This window comes from Dipteris shenzhenensis, chromosome 30 (genome assembly GCF_047967505.1).
Source record: "Dipteris shenzhenensis isolate YYH24624 ecotype China chromosome 30, Dip_SZ_1.0, whole genome shotgun sequence".
Lineage (NCBI taxonomy): Eukaryota > Viridiplantae > Streptophyta > Polypodiopsida > Gleicheniales > Dipteridaceae > Dipteris > Dipteris shenzhenensis.
Window position 1 is genome coordinate 33776037 of NC_141625.1, and position 15009 is coordinate 33791045.

The following is a 15009-nucleotide window of genomic DNA, read 5'->3' on the forward strand; positions in this document are numbered from 1 at the left end:
GGTAGGACGGTGTTTTTAATGTTTGGAGCGTCTATTATTGCATCTATTTGGGTATGAATTTCTGTGATTGGGGTGATTGGTAACATGGCCATGTCCGAGAATTGTTTAGGATTGTGAAAAAGTTCCTCTCATAGGGTCAATTTGGTTTGGTTCGTCTTGGTTGTTATGAAGGGTTGCCAAGACGTAGGTAGTGCTGCTAGTAGGCAGATTTCCTGTATATTTGGTGGTAGGACGAGACCAGAGATCGTAAGGTTGGAAACATGAGAGTAGACATCGGTATGTTCGTATGTCTTTTATGTGAAGAGAGTGGGAGAGAAGTAAGGATTCTCACTTGCAGCTTTCTTACATACACAATGGGGGAATACATACAAAGGTGGAGGTTGAAAACAGCTTTCCTGTTCTTAGTTGTGAAAGCCAAAAGAACTCTCTTACTTTTTGCAAAAGGAATAGGTGAACCCTATATGTGGGTCTCAAACCAAACTCAGTTAACTTAGGTGGCATACTAACTGAGCCACTAACTAGAGTACATAAAGATAGCTATCATCCAGCTAGTATTCATGGGCAGTGTACCAACCGCATTTGCAGCTAACAAGTCGGTGACATAAATGCACAACGGTCACCCTAGCATTTCACGAGTGGAGCTCGATATCTCAACTCTCTCCCTCGAGCTCAGTCCCAATTCCTGCACACCAAGCAGGTCTCTGAACTTGCATAGCTTCTCTGCACCTAATGCCTTCGTGAATATGTCAGCTACCTAATCCTCTGTGCTGACATAAACCAGATTAATAAAACCTACTGGAACCTTTTCTCACATATAGTGATAATGCACCTCAATGTGCTTTGTTCTAGCATGATAGACTAGGTTATTTGTCAAGTGTATACTGCTTATGTTGTCACAATAAATGACAACTCGTCCATCTGTAGACTGATGCATATCATAAAGTAGCTTACGCAACCAAGCTACCTCACATGCAGCCATTGCTGCACCCCTGTACTCAGTCTCTGTGCTCGACAAGGCAACTGTAGGTTGTTTCTTACTACTCCAAGTGATTGCAACACTCCCAAAAGAGAACACATCCATTGGTAGATTATCTATAAGAAATACTACCAGCCCAATCAGCATCAGTGTATCCATGCAACTGTATCTAAACCCCAGTCTCATAAAATAGTCCATACTGCAATGTGGACTTCACATACCTCAGTATGCATCTAGCCGCATCTAAATGCGGTTTCCTTGCAGCCTACATAAACTGACTTACCAACCCAATAGCATAGCTCAAATCTGGCGTGGTAATAGTCATATAAATCAAACTTCCTACTATGCGTCTGTACATAGTAGGGTCTTCCAGAAGCTCACCTGCATCTGCACTTAGCTTCACATTCTGCTCCAAAAGAACTGAAATAGGCTTACAGCCTGTCATCCCATATTTGGACAGCATGTCTAATCCATACTGCCCAAGAAGTAACGCAGCTCTCCCAAATCCTTCATCTTAAACTTCTGCTTCAATAGCATTTTCACATGAAGGATATCTTCATCACTATCACCTGTGATGATCAAATCATCAACATAAATGACAAGCAGCATAATACCTTTCTCTGTTTTTCTCACATAAAGTGAGAAATTTGCCGTGGAAATCTGAAAGCCAATAGTGACAAGATATTGTCCTATCTTGTCAGACCATGCTCTGGGTGCTTACTTCAAGCCATACAAGGCTTTCTTCAATCTACAAACAAATTCAGGATAAACAACATGCACATAACCTAGTGGCTACTCCATATAGACCTCTCTTGCAAATCACCATGCAGGAAGGCATTCTTTACATCCATCTGATGTAAAGACCATCCCTTTGATGCAGCCATAGCAATGACTGCTCTTATGGTTGCCATCCTTGCAACCAAACTGAATGTTTCTTCATAATCAATGCCATATGTCTGTGCATATCCCTTGACAACTAATCTTGCCTTGTATCTGCTCACAGAACCATTTGCATTGTGCTTCACCTTATAGACTCACTTGCAGCCAATTGCATTCTTGTCTTTAGGCAAAGGCACCAATTCCCATGTAGCATTTGCTTCCAAGGCAAGCATTTCTTCATCCATGGCTTTCTCCCATTTTTCCTTTCCCATGGCTTGCTCAAAAGAAGTGGGTTCTGGTTCATTAATCACTTTGACCATATAGGCATAGTGAATGGCTATAAATCCATCATATTTCAGCCTATCCACAGGATACTTAACTTTGGTAGACCTGCGCAAAATAGGCTCACTACCGGGTGCTCTCAAAACATCCCTTGTCTTCCTTACTCCAGGTGTAACAACAGAAGGAGTACCCAACTCATCATCAAGGCTCTGTTCTGAGCCACTGGATTCACCCTCCGCATAAGAGTGACCTGCATTCACATCAACCATGGGCTGATCTACTTTCTCTTTTCCCTTTTGTGATACTTGCATACCACTATCTGCATTGCTTTGAGGAGATTCTCCTGATCTCAATCTGCATGTCCATGGAGAAGTATGTGAATCACTGCTAGAGGACACTACATGTGCACTAATATTTTGTGATTGCTGCTGTGAGTTTTGTGTAGCATTACCATTTTGTGCATCTACATCATCAATTACATGTATTGGTTTATACTAGCTGCTCATCTCATCAGAAATAACATCTCTGCTCACTGTAAACTTACGAGTAGAAGGATTATAGCATCTATATCCTTTCTGCTGCAGAGAATAACCAATAAAGATGCACTTCTCAGCTTTTGGATCCAACTTGGATCTCAACTTATCTGGCACACACTACAAGGCATAGGCCCTCGTTCGACGAAAATACCGACGCTTTTTACATTAAATTTTTTTTTAAAACTGGTGCAAACGTCGTTATTAAAGTCGTTAAAAGCGTCGAAAAAGAATGGTCTTTATAAACCGTCGTTATATAGCGACGCTCATAAATGTCGTTATAAAGCGACACTGATAATCGTCGCTATATAGCAACACTGGTAAACGTCGCTATATAGCGACGATTAACAGAACTTAACAAAAAGCATTAGTGGGGCTAAATAGGGCCATAGCAAGCCCTGTTTTGCCCCCTGTTTTGCCCCACTAATTTTTTTTTTTTTTGTAATTACAAAAAAAAAAATTTATTACAAAATTTCCCTTGCGAAAAGGGTGATACAAAATCGTTCAAATGAAATGTTCGAGCAACAAAAGCATATACATGTCGAACATATACAACATTGTTTGTTACAAAATTACCCTTTCTAAAAGGGTGATACAAAATTGCTCAAACAAGCGGATATACAAAATGACGTACATGGCGAAGTATATTCAAATTGCTACTACTACTACTACTACTCATTTGAATCGTCCTCGTCCTCGTCTTGTTAGCCTATTCCTTGGTCCTCGTGAGCTGCGCCCTGGTGATCGCTTGCCTCCGGTGATGGGACGCTCGAGCTTTGACCCTAAGAGTGAACCACATAAATTGAAAATTAGATTGGAACTTAAAGAATAAAACAATTTAAAAAGTGAGATTACAAGTAGGAGTAGACTTATACCGTGCAAGCAGCCACCTCAGCCCAATCGACTGTCGCTCCCATTGCCTCTTACTCAATAAACCACGGCTTTGTTCCTATGCGAAACGCATGTAGCATCTCTGCATCTATAGGAAGACGACCCATCGCAGCTTACCGTGGATCCAATTTACGAGAGTTAGAGTTAGATAAAGTACATGTAATATGTAGTAAAACAAATAAAACAATACATTAAATGAGAAGAAGTAGACTTACCACGGTTGCCTTGAACACCAACCGTCCGCCTGCACCAAAGTGTGAAGTACCTACGGTGTCCAGCCGTCTCCTCGCAGCCCTCCTCTGACCCTCAAACATTTCGGGATGGTCCCTATTCTGCTTCTTGAAGAACTTACAATCAGCTTTGTCTGCCCAACTGGGTTTAGCCATCCCCTTTGCGATGGAAGTACGCAAGGTTGATCTATGATGCTTCAAGACCAAACCCATGCGCTCTCCCATATAATTCTCATTAAACTCCCAATTTGGCGGGTTAGGGTATTTTTGTTTTAATTCATCGATGACCGCCTGCTTCTTTTGGTCATCTTGATACCGCCAATCGGTAGCAATGCCGCTCTTGAAGTGATGGCTCATCACCACTTCATGGTGTCCATCCCTGCTTTGCCCTTTCTATCTTCTATTATCTCTCCGGCAGCCGTGATTTAATAGGAGAGGTCCTCGTCTAGGTAAGGAGGACTGATGGTAGTGGCAGAGTCAGAGCGAGTGGAAGCGCGAGTGCTTTTAGAGCGAGGAGTAGCAGTGGGAGTAGGAGAGGGCAAGGGACCTCACTAAAACTGTGTCTCGAGACCAAGTGGAGACCTGTGGGGATGTGAGTGTGCTGACTCGTCTACATCTCCCGAGTCAGCACAACATAAGCGGCCCCTCCTACTTTTTCTTCCCTTACGATAGGCACGTGCAGGGGATGACCCCTTGGTCGAAGGGGCACGAGGGGATGGCTGGGCAGTAGGTCCAGTCGTCGGTGTAGGAGAGGGAATGGTTGAGGTCCTCTGAGATAGCAGAGAGAAGAATCTCGCTGCCTCCTCATTGGTCATCTGCACTACAAACTCGTCGGGACTCCCGACAAAGCCATGTGTTACTAGAAAAGGAGTTTCCCGAGGAGTAGTCGCAGTGCTAGGTCCAAGAGGAGTCGGACCAGGGGTAGTCGCAGTGCTACCGTCCGAGAGGAGTCCGAGAGGAGTTGGACGAGGGGTAGTCCCCTTAGGTGTCGCCTGAGAGGAATCAAAGTCCTTTGGAGCATAGAGATCGTGATGTCTCCTCCTACGATGTTGTCCATACTCGTCGGATGTGTGACGTGATCCCATGTCTAACATAGACACAAACACAAAAATAAAAAACAAAAAACAAACATAAGCATAGGCATAGGCATAGGCATAGGCAAATACATATGCTTATGATTGAAAGGAAAATGAGACATGCTCAGGAGAGAGGGAAAAGAGGGAAAAGAGAGAGGGAAAGTGTAAAAGAGATTGAAAGAGGGAGACATATTCTCATTCTTATGCTTATGCATGAGCATAAGAGAAAGAGACGTATGCTTATGATTATGCTTATGCTTATGCATGAGCATAAGAGCATGAGCATGAAAGAGGGGAAAGAGGGGGGAAAAGAGGGACAGATATGCTCAAGAGGGAGACATATGCTCAAGAGAGGAAAGAGGGGAAAGAGGGGGGAAAGAGGGGAAAAGAGGGAGACATATGCATAATCTTGAGGAGACATATGCTCATGCATATGCATAAGCATAAGCATAAGAGAAGGAGACATATGCTCATGCTTATGCTTATGCATGAGCATAAGAGTATGAGCATGAAAGAGGGAAAAGAGGGGAAGAGAGAAGAAGAGGGAAAGGAAAGAGAGATTGGAAGAGGGGAAAGAGGGGGGGGGAAGAGAGGAGAAGAGGGAAAGGAAAGAGGGAAAAAGAGACATATGCTCATGCATGCTCATGCATAAGCATAAGCATGAGCATATGTCTCCTTCTCTTATGCTTATGCTTATGCTTATGCATAAGAGGAGACATATGCTCATGCATAAGCATAAGCATAAGAGAATGAGACATATGTTCATGCTTATGCTTATGCATGAGCATAAGAGCATGAGCATGAAAGAGGGAAAAAAGGGGGGGAAAAAGGAGAAGAGAGAAGAAGAGGGAAAGGAAAGAGAGATTGGAAGAGGGGAAAGAGGGGAGAAAAGAGAGAAGAAGAGGGAAAGGAAAGAGGGAAAAAGAGACATATCCTCATGCTTATGCATGAGCATATGTCTCCTTCTCTTATGCTCATGCATAAGCATAAGCATGACCATATGTCTCCTTCTCTTATGCTTATGCATAAGAGGAGACATATGTATAAGCAAAAGCATAAAACACCTATTTCATTAATTTTGGACTAGTGCACTGTCCAAATTCGTTTTGTGAGATAATTTTGGATAAAGCATTTCAAAAAAAGAGGCTCTTATAAAACAAAACTTTGAGTCAAAAAGTAAGATTTTAAAAAATCAAATTAGAAAAAATGACGTGACATGTTATTAAAACTAGAGTACATTAAAAAAAGAGGACTTCATGTTGTTAAAAGAGACAAAAAGTAAGATTTTAAAGAATCAAATTAGAAAAAAAACTAGAATACATTTTAAAAAAAGCATGACACATTTGTACAAGAAGTAGATCATATAACTCAAAGCCATATGGTGTTAAAAAACACCTTCCATTAGCTCAGCCTAGAAGATGTCATCTTTGTCTCTCTTGTCTATTAAAACTTTACATTAGAGAACTAAAAAGTCTTTGTGGAACTGTAGTTTCATTTCTTGTCTATTACAGTTACTTTAGAAAACACATAAGTCTATGGAATTAAATTTCACAGTTACTTTAAATTTCTATGGAATTAAATTTCCATCACTTGACTATTAAGTCATTAGAGAGAGCATATGAGGAGCATATGTCCTCGAAAGTGCCTACTATGGCATTGGCTTCATGAAAACAAGCAGACTTTAAACTTGCAGGCCATGCGTAACCAGGGTTGGCATCGCAAATCTCCTCACAACTTGTTTCGAATCTTCCGCCGACTTGTAAGCATTCAACAACTCTTCTTTTCTCTCTTGGCTTTTCTCATCTTCACCATTTTTTTCAATATAGCTTCTAGCCACCACCATATCCTGTACAAAAATTTAACTCGTTCGCATAAGAAGTACGTGATTAAAAGAAGCGAAAAAGAAAGCTAAGGATATTCACCTCTTTTGTTGAGTTCAAATCAAGTAGCCATGTGTGTAACATATCCTCCTCGAATGATTTACCCTTCATTGGTCCATACAAAAGAGATCTAAGACAAAATTTGAGTTCAGTAAATGAAGTCGGGTAGTAACTAGTCATTGTCTTAGAGGGAAAGTGGGAGAAGGAGAGTGAGGGAGCAATAGCGAGGGATGCACAGTGAGCTACCCCTCCTTCAAGAGTGATAGAAAGTGAGGGAAGACATAAATTACAAGTTAATCAGAAGGACTAGGATGTAAGAAATAAGAGAGTGTTTGTGGAAGGACTACGATGGAAGATTACAAGTGCAGTAAGGCACGATGTGTTCGCTATGATAAGGATAAGGGTTGGAATAAAGTGAGAGAAGCATTGGAAATGCTCTACTTTAAGTGAGTGGAGACTGTCCAACTGAATAAAATTTTGTAGAGCATTGGAAATGCTGTACTTTAAGTGAGTGGAGCATTGGGAATTGATACTTTGCCATGAAATATATTACAAATATTACATCATCACATATTCATATCAAAATTCTCACCACAGATTGTTATATTTCCTAATAATCACATCATCACACATTCATATCATAAAATTGTGTGCATGAAATAAATATATAAATATCATGACTAAATGCCACTTAAGTAATAAGTCAAAAATTGGTGTATAATCAACAAAAACTACATCATGATTCATACATTGCAGTAAATAAATGTCAACCATAATATTCATGGAGTAAACAACATCATGAGAATATGCTCCTCATGCATATATACAAACACAACATCATACATGCATCACAACTCTTCTGATGCTTCTAGTGGAGACTGTGGCAACTCTTCTGATGCTTCCAATGGAGGCTGTGTGCTATAGATGTACACTCAATCTCTACTTCTTCTGTAGTATGTAGTGCTTTCGGAGTAGACTCAGTATCCTCTTCCTTAAGTGCAAGCGGAGGTTGTGGCAACTCTTCTAATGCTTCCAGTGGAGGCTGTGGTGCTGTAGGTGTACACTGAGTCTCTACTTCTTCTGTAGTGTGCAGTGCTTTCACAGTAGACTCAGTCTCCTCTTCCTTAAATGCAAGCTCTGATATTGCTTCAGTTGCATGTTGTATTCTAATGGCAGCAATTAGGTCTCAAATGATTTCAGCCCTAAACAATTGTATATCCTCCTCTAAATATTTGAGCTCCAAAGAGTCTTCCGATGAGATCTGTGGCTTAAGTGAGAAAATTTCTTTGAAAATCAACATGCAGTTGTAGGCAACTCTCCACCCACAACTATGCCCATCTTTCTGCTCTACTACTAAACGCTTTTGGAAGTCTACCGAGTCTTTGTACTGTCCTATTTCTCTGATAGCAGATACCAACTTCTCAATCGACCTGCTCATCATGACATATTAAAAAAACTTAGTGTGTCTATTACATAACATACATAATATAGAAGTAACAATAGATTAATAGAATAGTTACGTTTGCACTTAGCCATGAAAGCCTGCAATCGAGTTAACAAACCAACAATAGTTGTCTTCAAGGTCCCAAACCACCAGACTCCAATGTTCCCTACACGAATTATTAAGAACCATTATTATTTAACACAATGTTGCCAGTATAAGATGAAAATAAAGGTTGCCATGATACTTACATCTCGTGATATGCCATAAATAGGACTCACACGCCATGTAAATGTAAAGGCTGTAACCATTTACAAACATCGGCTATCGTCTTTCTGCTATCGCTAAGTATAGGAGAAAGGAGTGAATCCAACATATACACACAGTTTTGTACGGCTCTACCAAATCGTGAGATAACTATACTGCACCAACAAATAAATGAATATTAGCTTATTAGATTTAATCAAAATATTAAATTGTCAAGCAGAGAAAAAGTTTGTATCAAACCTGAGAATGGCCATCATAACGTTGTTATTGACCTCATTTGAAGCTCTAGAGAGGATTGAAATCTCCTCTCCCCCAAATTCAAGATACTGAGGTCTATGTTGAATCATAACCCTAACATTAAAAGAGCTTCCCAATTCTTCCAATGAAGCCATGTTTGTAGAGTTGAGGTCTTCTATCCCCTTTGACTCTTTGACGGCATTCATTTCTCACTCCTCTGAGCCATTATCTATTTGCCTTGTGGGAGGGTCCATAATGTCGCCCTTAATGATTGCTCAAATGGTACATGTTATAAATGCATAGAGATGCAAATCCGTATATGTTGACAGTGTGGTGTCATTTTGTATCTCAAAAATTTGACCAAGTACCAAAAAGCAATTGTAGCCCACCCTCCATCCACAATTATAGATGTGGCTATTCTCTTGATGTGATACCTGACATGTTATATACTCTATTTGTTGTGCCAAGTCACATTGCTGCATTATTGTGTCGATAGCACCTACTAACTTTCGAGCAGATCTACACATCAAAACATATAACAACAGTGAATATGTGCATTGCATATCAATCTACATGTCAAGAAGTGACAACAAGTGTAGTCTATACTTACTTTAACACAGTGCCATGGATGGATGTCATTGAGTTGGCAAAGAAGCACTTCTTCTCAAAGATGTCCACGACTACCAGACTCCAATGTGAGCTGCATTATCAATAAAGAATAATTACTGTGTTTGAGCCAATTCTAGCAATGCAATAGAAAAAACAAGTAGGGTTTGATGCTTACTTCTCATAATATGCTGTAAAAATAACTCGTGCGTCATCCATATGAACGTGCTTCAACCACTTGCAAACATCCTCTATGGTTTCTTCTTTGTTGCTAAGCACTTCCGAAATACGAGGATCGAGCATATATGAAACGCTTTGTATATTTTGCAAAAAATTTGCTATAACATTACTATATTTTTAAAAAAAGTATTAGCTTCTTGGGTTTGATCAAAATAAGCGAAGTATAAAGCCAAGGAAAAGGCTGCATCAAACCTGAGGATGGTTGTACTGACTTTGACATCAACCTCTTTCTTAGGATTCAAGAGGATTGAAATCTCTTCTTCACCAAATTCAAAAAATGAGGTTGTTGTCGAATTAACAACATAGCGGTGAATGAATTTGCTCCAATAGATTCATATTTTCATGACTCATCTTATTGAGAGAGTAGTCTACATCGTATTCTTCTTCACTTGCTATGTTTTCTACATCCTCCTCCTACTATAAAAATATAAAAAAGTTATGCGATGTACACATCCCAGATAAAGGTGAGTGAGTCTCTCCTTCTCTTGGAGGAAAAATTTAAAAAGTTATGAGATTTACACATCCCAAATAAAAATAAAGGTTTAAATAATCATAGAAGTATAAAGATAGCATGCTTTCATTAGACTCAGTCTCTTCTCCTCTTGGAGGAAAATATAAAAAAGTTATGAGATTTACACATCCCAATTAAAGGCTTGAACAAGCATACAAGTATAAAGATAAGGTTTTATACATGCTGCAATGTAGTCATATTTTCAGGTTGTTTTCCAATGGTAGCAATTAGACGCTGAATACTCTCAGCCCAAAATGCTAGCAGATCGGCTTCTGTATATGATTCCATTTTGACTGGTAACTCCAAATCAAAAATCTCTCTAAGAAACAACATGTAGTTGTAGGCAACTCTCCACCCACAGTTGTGCCCATCTTTTTGCTCCACTAGTAGAGTCTTTTGAATTCTACTTAGTCTTGTTGCTCCGTGGTTGTTCTGAGAGCAGATACTAGCCGATATGCAGCACTGTCCATCATGACATATTAAATATATTAATATGTCATGATCATAAGATACAAAATAAGAAAGTATCAAAAATATTAAGAGAATAATTACCTTGGGGAGTTGGCATGATAGCCTTCCATTGAATTCACAAACCACAAACGGTTGAGTTCAAGGTCCCAGACGATCAGACTCCAATGTGAGCTACACGACTAGAATAAAAATGATTATTGTTTTACACAAACTTGCCAAAGAAATAGTAAAAATAAGGTTAGAGTTGATACTTACGCCTCATGATAAGGCATAAAGATGACTCACACCCCATCTAAATTCAAAGGGCTTAACCAAGTACAAACATCTTCTATAGTCTTTTGATGAGAGCTAAGAATAAAAGAAAGGAGAGCATCGAGAATGTAGAGACGATGCTGCATTGCACTAGGAAGCTGAGAAATAACTACACTGCACCAAGAAATAAACAAACGTTAGCTCATAGAATTGATTTGCATTCTACACTAGGAAACTGATATATAACTACACTGTAAATAAATAAACAAATGTTAGCTCATTGAAGTAGCAACAAATAAACAAACATTACTTGAGAATGGCCAAGATAACATTGTCATTAACCTCTTTTAAAGGATTGAAACCTCCTCTCTACCAAAGCTCAAATACTGAGGTTCTCATTTCAAAACGATCCTAACTTCAAATGAGCTCTCCATTTTATCCAATGCAGCTAAATTTGCAGAATGGGTCTCTGTCATAGCTTGTATTCTATGTTTGGGGTCATTCTACTTTCCATGGTGTCTTTAAAGCTCTTGTCCTCATGGGATTCTTCAATCAAATTTAGAGGTGGTTGCATTGTTGAAGTAGAAGCGAGTGCCTCCATATTGACTTCATCCATTTCTTCTCCCTCTATTGCCAGTAAACAAATATGAGAGATTAGATTCATTATCTTTAAATTTAAATCTTATTTAAAAAATTGTATTTAGTTGAGAAATAGAGAGTTCATACTGCTAAGTATTGTCGTAGTGGCCTTTTTTCATAACCCTGCGAGCCATAATTATCAAAGAAGGCATCATCATGTTTGTCTTCATCCACCAACCTCTCTCTGAATGGGTCATGTAAGTCCATCTTTTCATCATCATCAACTGGGACATTATGATCTTCAAGGCAATGATCCATGTCATCAGTGTCCTTGTGGTCTATCTCTTTTTCATAGCCTGTGGTTAGATCTGCTTGAAGCTAAAAATAAGCCATGAAATGCTTATTTTCAATAATATTTGTGGAGTTGTCTTTTCTGAGGAGATCCTCAAATAAATATCCCATCCTGCACAAGGTGACCTCCCAACTTGCCGATAGCAAATTCTCCATCATGGTAAGCAAGAGACTCCCACTTTTTGCAGGACTTCCATAGTGTAAGGAGTGATCAGGGTTGGGACTCCGCATACACAAAAAGAATGATTCAAGAGATTGAATCGCTATGCCACATTCTCTCTTGCCTCTCTTTGTTGCATAAACACCACTATAGATCTTCAAATCTGATGAATATGCTCGCTCTAAAGTAACCTACATGGCTTCTTTGTCTTTTTTATCAACAAAAATGACAATGTTGCAAATTGCCACTTTGCTAATGGTGGTATATACTATTCTATCAATGAAGTTATGGATATCATCGCTAGAAACTTCATTGATAAAGAATAGTTGTGGCTTATCCCATGCTGACTCATTCTTGAAGAAGTCATCTTCTGAGGCTCCCCTAAAGTTCACAAGCTTTCCAGACTCTGTCGTAACCTCTACATTGAATTGAAAGCTTTGGTGCATATCTGTTGGCATCCTTATCTCGCTGATTAATCTTTCCACATATGCAACCACCTGTTGTGGGATTTCTTTTCTCATATAAGAGGTTACTATTTCTGACCCATCTTCATCCTTTTTAATCCACCTGTTTGCCCATAGCTTTACCTTGGGTGTTGACAAAGAAGCTATATGCTTCACCACATTATAGTCAATGTTACAATGAGTAAGTGGAATTTGTTTCTCTGACAGCAAATACTTAATTGTACTATGCACTGCATCACGCCTCACCTGTACATTGATGCATTCTTCCATGCAGTGGTCTTTGTCTTTTTTTCCAAAAAACCATTCTTTCTTTAAAATTTTTTGTGCTGCCATGGATGCATACTTGTCAGGTAAGTACTTTATAGGCCTCCACATCCTTGCCATCAACTCCTTCTTATCCATTACCTTTGACTTTCCAGAGATAAACAAAGGAGCTTCATAGGTCAACTGTCCACACTCACAAGCAATGCACGTTTCAAGCATCTCATTGAACACTTCAACACGACGAAATATGATAGAAGTGTAGTCGGCATATCTGTCCCTCACCACCTTGAGGCTTGTCATACTTTCTTCTCGCTCTTGAGTTCCCCTCACCACCTTGAGGCTTGTCATACTTTCTTCTCGCTCTTGAGTTCCCCTAGGCACAACTGCACTCAAAGAAGTATAGAAGTTTGTGAGTGTGTTGGCGTCTGCTTTTGTGACCTTTCACTTCAAATCAAGATTTGGAGAACCAAATGTTGTCCATATAACCCTTGCCTTCTGTAGGACCTCTGACGTTGAGGATATTTTATGCTTTCCATGGACATAATGATTAAGTCTTTCGGACTCAATCAAATACTTGATCTCATGCTTGAATATACAGATTGTTGCAGGATAATAATGGAATGAACTTATCTTTGCAAATTGTTCTGCAGTAAGTCTTTTGGCCTCCTTTGCTTCCTTTGCGATCTGATTACAAGCATAAGCCCAATGTTGACCATCAATGGGCTAGAATCTGTGATGAAGGAGGAATTCCTTCTTTGCTTCCTTTAGCATATTCTCACCTTGTGCCTCTTCGCCTTGTTCATGTGGAATATTTTTAAGAGTGTCTTTAAAGAATCAACTGAAGGTTTCCTCGAAATGTGTAGGCCCTGTAAATGTTATTTGATCCAGAAAACTATTTTTGACTGGACAAAACATCATTGGGCGCAAGACCACATTGCTTGCCACAGGTTTCTTACCATCTCTCAAAGCCTCGTATATTTGCAGTGCATAGGATATATCAAGGCTTCGGCTATTAGTAAAGATAGCTGTAGCTTCCACATCTTTGGCATTCACAAACCACGTCCTTTGACGCTAGATATATCCCACATCATCATCTGTAACTGCTTCATTAAGATGCAGATTAAGATTTTTGATTGATGTGAGTTCATCCTAATCATCTTCAGCCTCGGGTTCTGAGTCTTCTTCATCTTTCTCTTCTTTTAACCGTTTTTCATCCACATTATCTCTCTCTATAGTGGGACGATGCCTTTTTTTACTGCTTGGAACCATGGCTCTTGCAGTACTAGCCTTTTGCATTTCATGTCATGGTTTTCTAGCAAGAGCTTCTAGCATAACTGCAGTGGATCGACCTTGATCTTCTTCAATTTTTTTTAATTCCCATGCACTCAAGGCTTGTGTTTCATCATCCTTAGTTACATCCACCATTTCTTGCTCTAGAAGTTTGTGCTCATGTTCTACACATTTGTGACAGTGTCCCTGTTCTTCTTTTCCTTGCATCGAAGTCTGAGCTTTTTGATCTCCTTCATGTGAAGATCCTTGAATATGAGGAGCACGTTGTGCATCCTGAAAGTACTCAAACATTATCTTTGCATGCATCCATTTTGCCACCACACTAGGAAATTGCTCCCAAGTATATGAAAGAGCCTCCAATGCACTTTGCACCTCTGGAAACTTTGATGGTTGAGGAGGAGGCATCACAAAGGACTTTGAGTCTCTCCTTGACACAACAAAATGAAGACGGCCAACTTCAGGATCTGAACTCTTTGTAAAAATATCCATAAAAGTCTCTTTTGGCTCTATCATTATGCCTACTACAAGGCTTGAAGTCATATCTTTTTTGAAGAAAGTAGCATCCCATGGATCTTCAACACCATTGAACTCCCTTTTTGACATAAGTAGAAAGAGTCTCTTTTCCTTTTGATGAAGAAACCAAGCTCTTCTGCCCATGTAATATCGAGTCCACCTATTAAAGCCATTGGGGCTATATTCCTTTCCTTTCAAATTCAAAGTGACATCAGAAACCCATTCTCTGATCTCAGAGTTATTTAGGATAGCCACCACATTAGTTGATTGCTCCATAATCCTACAAGAAAATGAAGAATTTAGATACATACAAGTAAAGTACAATATACAACGCTTGATACAATAAATGTGGGAAATAGCCCAAAAGGCTTTACAAGGCTTCATATGGCAATAAATGTGGGAAATAGCCTAGAAGGCTTTACAAGGCTTAAATATTTGTACAAATGTAAAAAAATTAGCCAATAAAGCTTTACAATAATATAAAATGTCATCTAGTGATAAAGCTTCAATCTTCGTGAAGACATGTAATCTGTCCATCCATTGATTTGCCCTCTAGTCATAAAGCTTCAATCTTCGTGATGACATGTAATCTGTCCATCCATTGATATCTGTGCAC